This window comes from Triticum urartu, chromosome 6A, assembly GCF_056163025.1.
Source record: "Triticum urartu cultivar PI428250 chromosome 6A, HENAU_Tu73, whole genome shotgun sequence".
Classification (NCBI taxonomy): Eukaryota; Viridiplantae; Streptophyta; class Magnoliopsida; order Poales; family Poaceae; genus Triticum; species Triticum urartu.
The window spans coordinates 2,946,213-2,959,123 of record NC_141878.1 but is presented as its reverse complement, the minus strand read 5'-3'; positions in this window follow the sequence as shown (position 1 = coordinate 2,959,123).

Genomic DNA, 12,911 nt, shown 5'->3' with positions numbered 1-12,911 from the left:
CTTCCTTGAAAATCACAAGCAAGCTTTGCTCGCGATGACTATCCAGATTGACCCTCGCCTAGTTACAACAATGTAATGTAAATCATTGATGTGTTCATTCAAGCAGAAAACAGGAAAATAATAACCATGAATAATAGCACTTACACGTAAGTTGGACAGGAAGATGTGAAAATGGTGTTTGTCTTCACAATAATCTTCCCATGATGGGAATATATGCACGTAGTCCCTAACAACATTGAAAGCATTGTCGTTTAAACTGGGAATAAATGATATGGGGTTCCAATATGCAGGAATTGGCCATCTCTGTAGTTGGGATAGGTCTTCGGCCGGTGGACTTGCTGTACTTGTTGCTGGAGTGGCATTTTTCTATGGTACAACTGGTGCTATGGCAAATGAAATCGGTATACCTTTTGCTGGAGTGCAGGTCCTGTGTGGTGGGGCTAGTGGTGTGGCCAGCGATGTATGGGTACAGTCTGCTGGAGTCGGTCCTACGTTTTGTGTCACTGGTTGTACAACCAATATAAGTGGGGTGTTGTCTGATTTCCCTGGCACCACCACGTTTTTCAAGGACTTTGCTAGTGCTCCTTCAGGTTCGGTAATCACCCTCTTCCTTTTTGATGTCTGATGCACAAGAACAACATTTGAGTGGAAAACATGGTATGATGACAGATGGAATATGTATTGATAATGGATGGGCATGGCATCTCGACATATATGATGAGTAAACTAAGCAGATGACGGTGCAACAAAGTAGAAGAAACGCAAGACACCATATGCAATATACCCGCAATCAATAAAAAATTGCCAAATTGGAACAGGCACCCTGACGGGTGAACAGGACAGGCCATCTGCCTTTGAATCCCCGAGGTTAGAATAGTCATTAGGATCATATTCTGAACAAGAATCAACAGGTGGGGAGCGTATGAGTTTCATTGCATCCAGAATGGCACTCAATGCCTTGGTGCCAATTTTGTAAGTCATTGCAGTGTTTAGCTTCAAGAGTGGACTGTTGCTAGTGCGACACAAAGCAGCTAGACAGATCATAGTGTAAATATAACGGAAAAATCTTAAGCACCAGAGTAAAATCAGCAAAGTGGAAACTTGTTGGAATATATGTGCTAGTATTGCCGGTACAGCTAGAAAGTCTTCGGATACCAGCTCTCTTCAAGTGAAGGTGCGATACTGTTAATATCAGTCTAACTCTCAAAGGCGACACAGCTCCCCGCATTTCCTTGCTAGTCTTATAGGATTCAAGTGGCAGGCCACGACAAATCCTATTCCTATGTTAACAAGATCCCACGAATCAAAGAGGCTCAAAGTGTCCATCACAACCGACCGTATAGACCTCTACACTGCAAATGTCCCTGCTCATCTTCAGTACAAGGAACATACTGTACTACTATCATACTCCCTCCGTTCCAAAATATAAGTCTTGGTAGAGATTTCCACTATGGATCACATACAGATGTATCCAGATACATTTTAGAGTGTAGATTCACTCATTTTGTTCCATATGTAGTCCATGGTGGAATCTATATAAAGACTTGTATTTAGGAACGGAGAGAGTACATATTAAAGAAGAACAGAAGAGGAACATGGTAAAGAAGAGCAAGTAGATTTTGGATAATAAAATGTTGGTTGTGCAGTGCCCACACATGATGAACCAGAGTGCATTAAGAATGTAACTCCCAGCTGTCTCTCGACCATTTCAGGCGGTTGGATGAAGATCCTACGTCTCCTAACCCTTCTTCTTCCTTGTCTCTGATTCTTCCCATACAGAACACTGCACGGGCCGCCGGCCGGACCACCAACCCCCACCGCATGTGTTAATCCGCCACCCCCACCCCACCCCCGCCCCAACCCCCACCCGCGTCGAGTTTTGTTCGTTCGGCGAGGCCCAACAACCACCCGAGCCCCTTCGATCGCACCGGCGAACTCCGGCGAGCTCTAAAAAATCGACTGACCCAATTTTGAAATTTAGTCTACTGTGATTTAACTAGTGTGGAATATAAAAGGGGAAAACCATAAGCATTGGGAGTATAGTGTTGAGCGTGCCATGGCGGATCTGAAGGTGCAAACCGGACAAAGGCAACTTCGCAACCAACACAAGAAATCAGAGTAAAGCAATGGCGATCTATTTTCTTGCTGCGATAAATAAGTTGAGCAGATACGAAAGAGTACCCCCTCTTGTGCGGCGCCGTGTACGCATCTGCTGAGAATTTGATGGTGCTGCGGTAAGGATGGCTGTCGGCGGCGTGGAAGCAGATCTAGGAGGGTAGACGGTGGCGGCGGGGCGCGATGAACGAGACGGTCGTAGGAGCTGCGGCTGCAGGGTGGACGACGGCGGGAATGAAGCGAGAGGACGGGATGGAAGGATCCCGGTCCGAAGCTGTGGATGAGAAAGGTGGACGACGGCGGCGTCGGGGTATCAGCTTCGGCATGGTGGAGGAGGACGGCGGTGGATGGGTTGGCGGACGGCGGCGGACGGAAGAGGGTGGGGGTAGACAGGGTGTTCTGGCGCCCATGGAGTATGAATGGGGAAAAGGGAGGTAGAGAGGAAGGGGGGAACCATGTATTCAGGGCGCGCTTGTCTCAAATGAGAGGAAATTTACAAACTTAGCCCCCGTTTCAAATTTCTACTACATCACAATAACATTAGTCGGTTGGGGATAGGACGGTAATCTCTCATACACCCAACATTTGCCGACGAGAGTTTGTTTTTGGCGCCCACCGTGTATGAATATGAATCGGGGAGGGAGTCGATTTTGGCCAAGGACACACTGTGTTTTGGCGCCCATAGTGTCTGAATCCAGGTGAGACACGGTTACGTCACGTTTGGGTGAAATTACAAACCTACCCCTATCGAAACCTATAGAAATCCAGCAGATAGGCTTTGCGCGGCAGGGATTGGTAGTAGTGATTTCCATCTTGCAGATTTTTGTTTTGGGCGGTTACTGCAACTTTCCCCGCTTCGTTCAAATTTTGCAGAGTGCACGTTTACCGTGCCAACTCAATTCGAATCCCGTTTGTATTCTATTTTTTTCGGGAGGGATCCATTTTCAATTGGAATTACATTCTATATATAACATTTTTATATATACTTTCAAAAGCACAACACCATTTATACATAAATATGGTTTACAAATGGCGTGATCTTAGATTCATAAGGTTGTATCCATCAATTTGGATTTTCAAATGTTTGAAACCACTTTATGTTGAAATCCACTGTATGCATTCCTCGCTAACTGTCTCCAATTAATGTTTGTTTCATGTGGGTTTTTTTACTTCTCAAACATGTATAATATGTTTCACACACGCAACATATAGTGTAATCCCTTTTAGACATTAATTGCATATAAACCATGCATTGTTTGTAATTGAAGAATCTATGGATCACCAATATTAATAAACTATATAACATTACACGTTTGCCCAAATTCAAATGAATATGCATGTTTGATACACCAATTTGCGTTATGATATTATTGATGTCGTGATCTCCAGTTTAAATATTTGAATCCCCTTTAATCCAGATATTCGGCTCATATAGCTATCACTCATGCTTATATAGGACTATCTCTCTGGACCTATACGCGTTCATCGTCTCTCAGGTATCTCTCGTGCTACCTGTATGTCGACAATGATATTTTATCTTCGTAACACACTTACGGTACTCTCTCCCTCGACCTTCATCACTCTATCTCTCTCTAAGTATATCTCGCTCCCTACTATCTTATATTTACTAATTGGAAGCACCAACCGAGGCTCCATGTTAATCCTCACAAAACATAATAAATTACCGTCAGATATGCAAATTGGAAATTTACAGCCGTCGGATGAAGTGCCGAGGAGTCCACAACATCTATCCCACATACATGTGGTAAAGATGTAAAAAACAACTAGATTCAAGGAGTACTTACGAGCCATCCCACGTACATGTGGTAAAAGAAAAAAAAACCCTAACTAGATTCGAGGAGTCCTTACCATCTATCCCACGTACATGTGGTAACAGAAAAAAACAATCCCATGTAGATTGCATCGATCCAATTCCGCACGTATAGGTGCTAAAGAAAAAAAAAACTATCTCACGTGCATTTGTTAAAGAAAAAAACTATCCGGCTAGATTGATTCTGAAGAATAACAAGCAACAACAAGACCAATAAGGTTTTGCTTGCCGATTTTTTAAAACAATTGGAGATAGCTGAGCAGTTTCCTTTGACCAATCCGAGAGTACCTGGCTCCCAGCGCATCTCCCTCGAGCAATGAACCCATCGATCAAGTCTCAATGTTGCTTCAGTCCCCGACACTTCCATGGTGCAACTACACAGGAAGCGTCAGTGCATCACCATAGCTTTGATCTGGCCTTTTAAATGATTAGTCATGTTCGCGCCTTCTTTTTCCAGCAGTCCTCCCCAACGCTTCCATGGTGCAGGTCGGCAGGGGCATCGCCTCCCGCCTACAGGACGATAAGCTATGTTGTTTGTTGTTCAACTGACAATTTTATCGGTAATAATGTCGACCATTTCATTACTTTGACCCCTTCCTATTTTCATAGCAACTGATCTTAATTGTCTATATCACGAGTACTTTGGTTCTGTATTAGCAGCTTTCAATCTTTCCTCACAAGGAAAATTGGGTGTTCCCAGCTGAATATCTCTCTCTCTATCCTTATGATTTTGGATAAGAAAGTCCTATTTTAAGAATACTCCACTTTTTCATAATTTTCATAATAGAATCATGTACGTTTCTCATTAGTGCTTGGTCACTGGTGCAGCCATCTTTATTTCAGCCAATCCATCCAGCCTTCATATCTCATGTGATAATTGACCAAAGAACTTTTTACCAAGACTTCCAAATTCGAGCCCGTGCAGTTGCACGGGTTGACGACTAGTGTGTCTCTAACTATGATTCTCCATGTGGAATCTCTTTCTCTCACACAAACACAAAACTTTGTCTCCCGGGGTCTCATTTCTCTCTACTATTCCCATGTGTGGCACTCGCACACCGCTCATACAGAGATGTCTTTTGCTCCTTAGGTATGAGAACCTATGACAATTCCTCTTCAATATCTCTTTCTCACACACAAACACAAACTCTGTCTACAAGGGTCTCATATTTCTCCATTGTTCTCTTGTATGTCGCTCACACACACCCTCTCTCCCTAGAGATATCTTGTGTTCCCTCGTATGTCTCTCTAGCTATCACTCTCGTTGTGAAATATCTTTCTCTCTCGCAGACACAAAACTCCGTCTCTCTGGATCTCATTTCTCTCTGATATTTGTTTGTATGTGACTCAATGCACCCTCTCTCTATCTCTCTTACACCCACACACATAACCCAGCCTTCTGATCCACTCGACTCCTATCTCTAACGCACACTAGCTAGCATCTTTATCTTTCTATTTATCTGTTTCTCCATCAACCTTCTTTCTCGCCCTCACTCTTGATTCCTATCACGCACACTACATATGTTTCTCTCTAAATGCAGTCAAGTGCCCTCTCACACACATATATAACTTCACCCTTTGAACCACCCGACGGTCATCTCCAACACCCAAACTAGCAGATGTCCCTCTAGCTAGCATCTCCATCTCTGTATCTATCTGTAGTTTCTCCGTCAACATTTCTTTCTCGCACGGAGTCCTGCTTCCTATCACCCATACTATATATGTCTCTCCATACATATGCATTTATAGGTTGGTCTCTTTTGCACAATCGTTGCGCCTCACTCCCTCTGCTCACCATAGATGCATGCTCCAGCCCACGCCACTATCTCTTAAAGACAAAAACACATGCTCAATTGTCGGGCCTTCTTCCCTGCATTCTCACCTGCATGCATATTGTCATACCGATCCGTCTCTCCCATGTCGTTGATCTTATGACTTTTGTCTTCTTTCTTTTATTTCGATCATGCGCGTGCGCACACACACACACATCCCACGTATACATGTATACCTCTCACACATGCACGTTCAAGGTATCTATGTCTCAAAACGTAGTTAATTTCCCTCAATCCTAACGCCACATCGAATCGTTCTCCTATTTTGTGCACATAACTTCCGCCTGGATGGGTAAAACACACACTCACACTTAACAATCTCCTTCTAGCTACCCCCCCCCCCCCGCCTCTCACTATTCCCCTATATCCCTGAAACCAATAAGACCATCCCTTTGTTTAATTCCCGCCTACATGCACCATCGATATATAGTAGTCTTCCTCGGTGTCTCTTGAACAAACACGTTCTCTCGATGTCGACTGCTCTCACGCGCACACACCTTCTCTTCCCTCTCTACGGGCATTTTCTCTCTCGCACCCCATCGTTGGTGGCCTCTGCCATGCACATGACCTCTCTATGATGAAGCCATGCACTCTTAAATTACATCCGGCACAGAGGACCCCATGACACACACACACACATGCACACACACACACGCACCCCCCCCCACACACACTAAGACTCCATCTCTCTCTCACACACACAAACACACACATGCACGCACGCACACCCCCCCACACACACACACCAAGACTCCATCTCTCTCTCTCTCTCACACACACACACACACAAACTAAGACTCCATCTGACTCCATCTCACACACACATGCTCTAGGAGGAGCATTTGTTCCTACCACCCTTCATCCAACCTTACCCGTATGATAAACAATCACCTTTATTTACTTGCATAACATGGACAAATTCCACTTTACTTTAGTAGTCAGCAAACTTATCATCTGTACCCTTATAAAAAAAGAGTTGGTGGTGATGGTGTTCCTGCCATCTTGTAATACAGACCGTATGATCTATTTCTAAGGATAGAAAGCAAACTATGATAATTTTACAAAAGATACCCGCACCTCTCTCCACATCATTATCTCCCGCAACCTCATTGCTCAGCAATTAAAAAAGGAATAAGTCTCTGGAAGAATCTAGCATGCATGGCGGCCGCTTCCGCCTACCGGTGTCGTACATCCCCAAGCCTACCCCCATTCCGACCACCAGTCACCACCACACTCCACTCCTCCTCGCCTTATCTCTCATCTTTCATTTTTTCGATGAAATTCTCGAGATACCAGTTTTCTGATAAAATTCTCGAGATATCATTAGTTTTTACACATGGGATTACTCCTGCATGGGTCAATCACAACAGGTGTTTTGTAAAAAATGCATATTGATGTTACGTGCAATGCAAGAGAATCTTGCTTGTAATTATATAACACAAATCACAAGTAGGAAGTGACATTTTTTGACACAACCATGTTAACATGGCCACGTAAATCACTAGCTAAAGTAAATACCATTATACTTATATCCCGATGCAAAAGGTTGAGTAAATGTCCGAAGAGTAGACTCGCACACACGCACTCTGTCTCTCAGGATCTCTCTCTCACACACACCAGTTACGTGACGCCCACTTAAGCAGACACGTATGCTACAATTTGTGCACCCGCGGGTACACGTGATGCTGCGCATTTATTTAAGCCGGAAAGAGAACCCAAACAGTAGCTGCATTCACTAGTAGAAAAAGGGTCAATCGTGAAGCACATTAGTGCCGGTTTGTATTTGAGCCGGCACTAATGTATACATTAGTGCCGGTTCCAACGGCTAGCCGGGCCGCTTTCATTAGTACCGGTTCGTGGCTAACCTTTAGCACCGGTTCGTGCCACGAACCGGTACTAATGAGAGTGGTGGCAGGATGTTGCCAGAGTGGGGCCCCTCCAGCACCTTCAGTACCGGTTCGTTCCACGAACCGGTACTAAAGGTCGTCCTATATAAACCCTTCATCCACCAGCACTCTGTTCTTCCCCCTTTCCCCTCTCCGGCCCTCTCCTCTGTTCTTCCCTTCTTCCTCTCGAGTTCATCACAAAATTTGCCCAAAATTTGTCAAGATTTGAAGGCCCTCATCCATTCAAATGATCACAAAGGTTAGCAACTTTGTCCTTTCATCTCTCATTGCTAGATTAGCTCTTGCATTGGTTTATATAGTGATTAATTTGTGAGTTTAGTAATTTGGGAGGATATATATATATATATATATATATATATGTGCTAGTATTTGATTTATATGCAATTTGAGGTCAAAAATAACACTTAGTTTGCATATGTAGGTGTGGTTTACTTAGTGCCTTCTAAATCTCCATCGTAGCCACCGTCGATCGCCCGCACCGTCCCGTCGCCGGCACCACCTTGTGGTGAGCCTCTTGTTCATGAAATTTTATATAAAAATTGATGTTTGTGATTTGGATATATAGTTACTCGTATAATTATCTTACCCGTACGTTGTTTGTTATACATATAGTGCCATGGTTTTGATATCCGTCCCCGTCGGCCCTAGTCCTTGTTATGATTCGGATGTGGTATGTATATTCTCTTCTAAAACTAGTTGCATTTCGTGTTTATGACAAATTATGCCCATCAAGTTGACATAGAAATTTTTGCTAGGAGGTATCTGAACCTGAAATTCCAACCGACCCTATTGCCGAGAGGTTAAATTTAGTTGAAAGAGAAAACGAGTACTTGAAAGAAAAATTGAAAAGAATTGAGGGGGAGAAGATGGAATTGGAGTTGCATGTTGCCGATGTCGTCGATGATCACAAGATCAAGATGGAGAAAATGCGCTTGAAGATTAGAAAGATTAGAAAATATGCCATCGATAGTGAGGCTTGGTATCATTATGCTGTTGGATCCATTGTTACCTTAGTTGCGATCTTGATCGTATTTGTTGTTGCATTTAAATGCTTTAGCTATAGAGTTATTTTTTTGTTGCATTCAAGTGTTGTATGAACTTTATGTATGAACTTGTATTAATTTGGTCTATTCGGTGTTGTGTAATGAAGATGAGCCGGCAATGGATGTACGATGACCGATGCTCTTCCCAGTTCATTGAGGGCGTGCGTACTTTTCTTCTTGCGGCTGAGGCAAACAAGAGGGCGGATGGTTTTATGCCTTGTTCATGTGCTCGCTGTAAGAATGGTCACAATTACTCTATGTCAAGAACCATTCACGTCCACCTGTTTAAGACCGGTTTCATGCCCCATTATAATGTTTGGACCAAGCACGGAGAAAGAGGGGTTATGATGGAAGACAATGAAGAAGAAGAGGACGAGGACAGCTATCCTGGCCATGGGTTCCCTGAATACGATGATACAATAATGGGGGAAGAAGCTGAGCCGGTAATGCGGGAAGAAGCTGAGCCGACAATGCGGGAAGAAGCTGAAGAAGAGGCATCAGATGAGCCCGTTGATGATCTAGGTCGGGCCATTGCCGATGCAAAGAGAAACTGCGCAAGTGATTTGGATAAGAAGAAGTTGCAGCGCATGTTAGAGGATCACAAAAAATTGTTGTACCCGAATTGCGTAGGTGACAAGAAAAAAGCTGGGCACCACACTGGAATTGCTGCAATGGAAGGCAGAGAATGGTTGTCGGAGTAACCGACCACGGGTACCCCGAAGACGGCAAGACGACATTTCAAGACATCGGGGCTGGCAAAGCCCCTCAGTCCGACTGCCCGGCCACTTCCGCCGGCTCCCCAGCCGGCTGCCGACTGTGCCTACCATCCGGCTGCTGACTGCGCCAACTAGCCGGCTGCCGACTGCAGCCCGACCCGACACCGACAAGACCCCGACGTGGCGGCCATACCGCGGACGAGACGGCTGTACCTCGATGCCATCATGTATAGTGTCACTTGTCCCCTGGCACTATTTATGAAGTGACCCAGGGGACAAGCATGACACCCACCATGCCTTTGCCCATGCCACTAGCTACCTAGCTACCATACCTACATAGCTTACATACTAAGCTACCTCACACTATAAAAGGAGGCCTCATCCATCCATCCAGGAGGATGGACACTCTCACACACTCTCTCACACATGCACCCACGCATGCATACATGCCCACGGGCACACACCCATTTAGGAGGAACATGCCATTCGGCCACTGGAGCTTGCATGCTCACCCGACCATCCGCATATATACGAAGTCAGATACCCATGGTACTGATCCCAGATACAGCTCTAGGAGCGACTCTGTACCAGATATACCAGATACACTCAGACATGCAGCAGTAGGAGTATTATCCCTCCGGAGAGCTCCGAAGCTGGGTAAACCACCGCGTGCTACTCGCATACCCGCTCCCGGTCCTATCAGCAGCAGTCTTACCCTCACACTAAGCCCTTGTGGCATATGTCGTCTTGCAACACCCCCCGTGAGAATACCACGACATTTGGCGCCCACCGTGGGGCGGTACTTTGCTACCACGCTGCTGCTGGTTTCGCTGTCCGGGCGGGACCCCTTTTTCTTCATCGCCTCCGCCGAGGCGTCGCGCTGTCTCCCCGGTAGCGCTCGGGGGCTCGAAATCGACCCGCCCCCGGAGCGGCCGTGAGGGGTGGCGCGTCCTCGCCGTCGGCCTCTTCGTCTTCACCACCGTGGAGTCGCGCCGTCTCTCCGATAGCGGTCGGGGGCTCGACATTGACATGCCTCCGGAATGGCCGTGAGGGGCGGTGTGACCTCGCCGTCGGCCTCGCCTTCTTCACCACCACCGTTGCGACGCCAGCTGCCCGACCGCGCGCGCGCCGCGCGCGGGGCCTCGTCTCGGTCGACCGTGGCCGTCCACGCGCCGCTCGCGCCTGCTTTCCTCAGTGTTGCGCCTTGCTCCGGCCTCCATATATCATCTACAAGCTAGCTAGATGCATCAGTCAACATTGGTCAAACCATTGGCCATGCACAAGCCTGGAAACCTCCCAGATACATGATATACATCGCATATATACTACCCAAACAATGCCCATACAACGCTTGTGCGATGATCAGATGCAAGTCGGACAAGTCCCAGATAATCTTCGTATAATCCCTATACGTCGCCCATACACTTGTTAGATACAGGACGGACGCGACCTGTACACAAGCACAATGGCCATACAATGGCTCGGTCTGCAGCTAGCACGGTCGGCCTCGACGCGCAGCTCCCTCCGCCGGGCGTTGGCTGCAGTCCCGCGCCTGCCTCAGCAATCAGCGTCCGCGACCTGCTTCTCCTCCGCTGCGTCGACCTCTGACCCTTGCGCGCCTGGCCTCTTCGTCGCGGCTCCACCCTGCTCCGGCCTACTACGCCTCCCGCACGGGCGCGACTTCGCCCCTGCGTCGAGCTTTCCTCCCCGCGCACGCGCGCGGCACTGGGCCGCCTGCAGCTCTGCTCCAACCGGCCGCGCGGCCGCGCACCTCTACCGCGTCCGCCGGCCGCCCGACTCCGGCCTCGTCCGGCTCCGCCCATCTTCCAGCTCCGCCCGGCTCCGGCTGTTGCTCCGCGGCCCCGGCCGCTGCACCATCCGTCCACAGCTTCGCCTCTTCATCCGTGCGAGCCCCGCATGCCGCGCCGGCGGCCGCTTCGAGCCGCCGCTCAGAGGCCACGCTGCCGGCAAGCCCTCCTTTGCCGCCCCCTCCGCGCAAGGCCGCCACACGCCCGTCCCCGGCGCGGGCTTCTCCGAGTCCCGCGCCGGCTTCGGGTGGCCGCCCCGCGCGCAGCCGCGTCCCGCCTCAGGCCGGCTCCTTCCGCGCTTGCCGGCTTCTGCTCACCCGGCCGCTGCCGTGCGTCCGGCCGGCTCCGCCTCGCCGCCGCGCCCGGCCGACTCCTGCAGCACCCGGCCGCCGGGTCACCGGTGCCCCCGCCTCCGGCTTTGTCCCGCTCCGGCCCCGTTCGCTGCCCCACGCCGGTTCCTCCATCCCGGCTGGTCGCCAACCGGCTCCGTCCGCATGCGCTGGGTCCTTCGCCGCGCCGCCTTGTGCCGGGCCCGAGCGCGCCGCCTCGCGCCGCTCCGCCCTCCCCTGCAAGCTGCTACCACGGCGCGCTGACGCACCTACGCGGGGCCCCCTCGATCCCCTCCACGCCTCGTCTCCACCAACTGCGCAGCGTCCGCCTTCGCCTGCGCCGGGCCGCCAGGTCCCCTTGCGCCGGCTCCGTGCCGAGACGCTCCGCGTCCCGCACCGGCCAGGTCGCCGCTGCCGACTCCGCGCATCGCGCCGGCTCCGCGCTCGGCCCTGCCTGCTGCGCGAGCCGTCCCTCCGCAACGCCTCGCCTGACGGGCTCTGACCGCCCTGCGCGCCGTGTCGGGCCGTCCGCACCAGCCGCGTCCGGCTCCTCCCGTGCCTGCGCTGACCGGCTGCCGCGCGTCCGCCCGCTCCCGCGCCGGCTGCGGCGGGGACGGCCGGCTCCCGCTCGTCCTGTGGCGGGCTCACCGCTTGCCGGCCGCGCCGCCTCACGCCGCTCCGCCCTCCCACCTGCCGCCCGCCGCCCGCCAGCTCCGCCTCCTACAGCACCCGGCCGCCGAGTCACCGGCGCCTCTGCCCTTGGCCCGGCCGCTCTGCTCTAGCCATTGCCGGCTCCCACGCGTCCGTCAGGTCGGCGCCCCGCGTTGGCCGGCTTCCCCACGACCGGCCGGCCCTGCGGCCTCCCCTCGCTCTGAAGAAAGGAATAGAGAGAAGTGGTGGCTGGCTAGAAAACTAAAAAAGAAAGAAATTTGCCGGCTGCCTGCGGGGCAAAGTTGCTGCCGGTTGGGAGAAGAAAGTCAAAGGTCGGATGCTTGAGGCCGGTTGGAGTGTTTCTGACTGCACACGGCCGACTGGCAAAAAAAAAGAAAAAAGAGAGAGAAAGAGCATCGCGTCTGGCTGAGAAAGTGGCCAGGTGCTGAGAAAAAAGAAACGTGCCCGTCCGGCCACCAGCAGTCGGCGGACACAAAAAAAGAAAAGGGAGAGAAGTCAGCTGAAAAGACACTGCCGGCTGCCTATCTGGGCGGACAAAGAAGACAAAGTAGTCACCGGGAGATCCGGCCCGACTGCTCAGCAGTCGGCCCGAATCTCGGGGGCTACACCCAGCGGGTGCGCTGACGCGCCCCCGCGAGAGAAGAAGACAAAGTAGTCG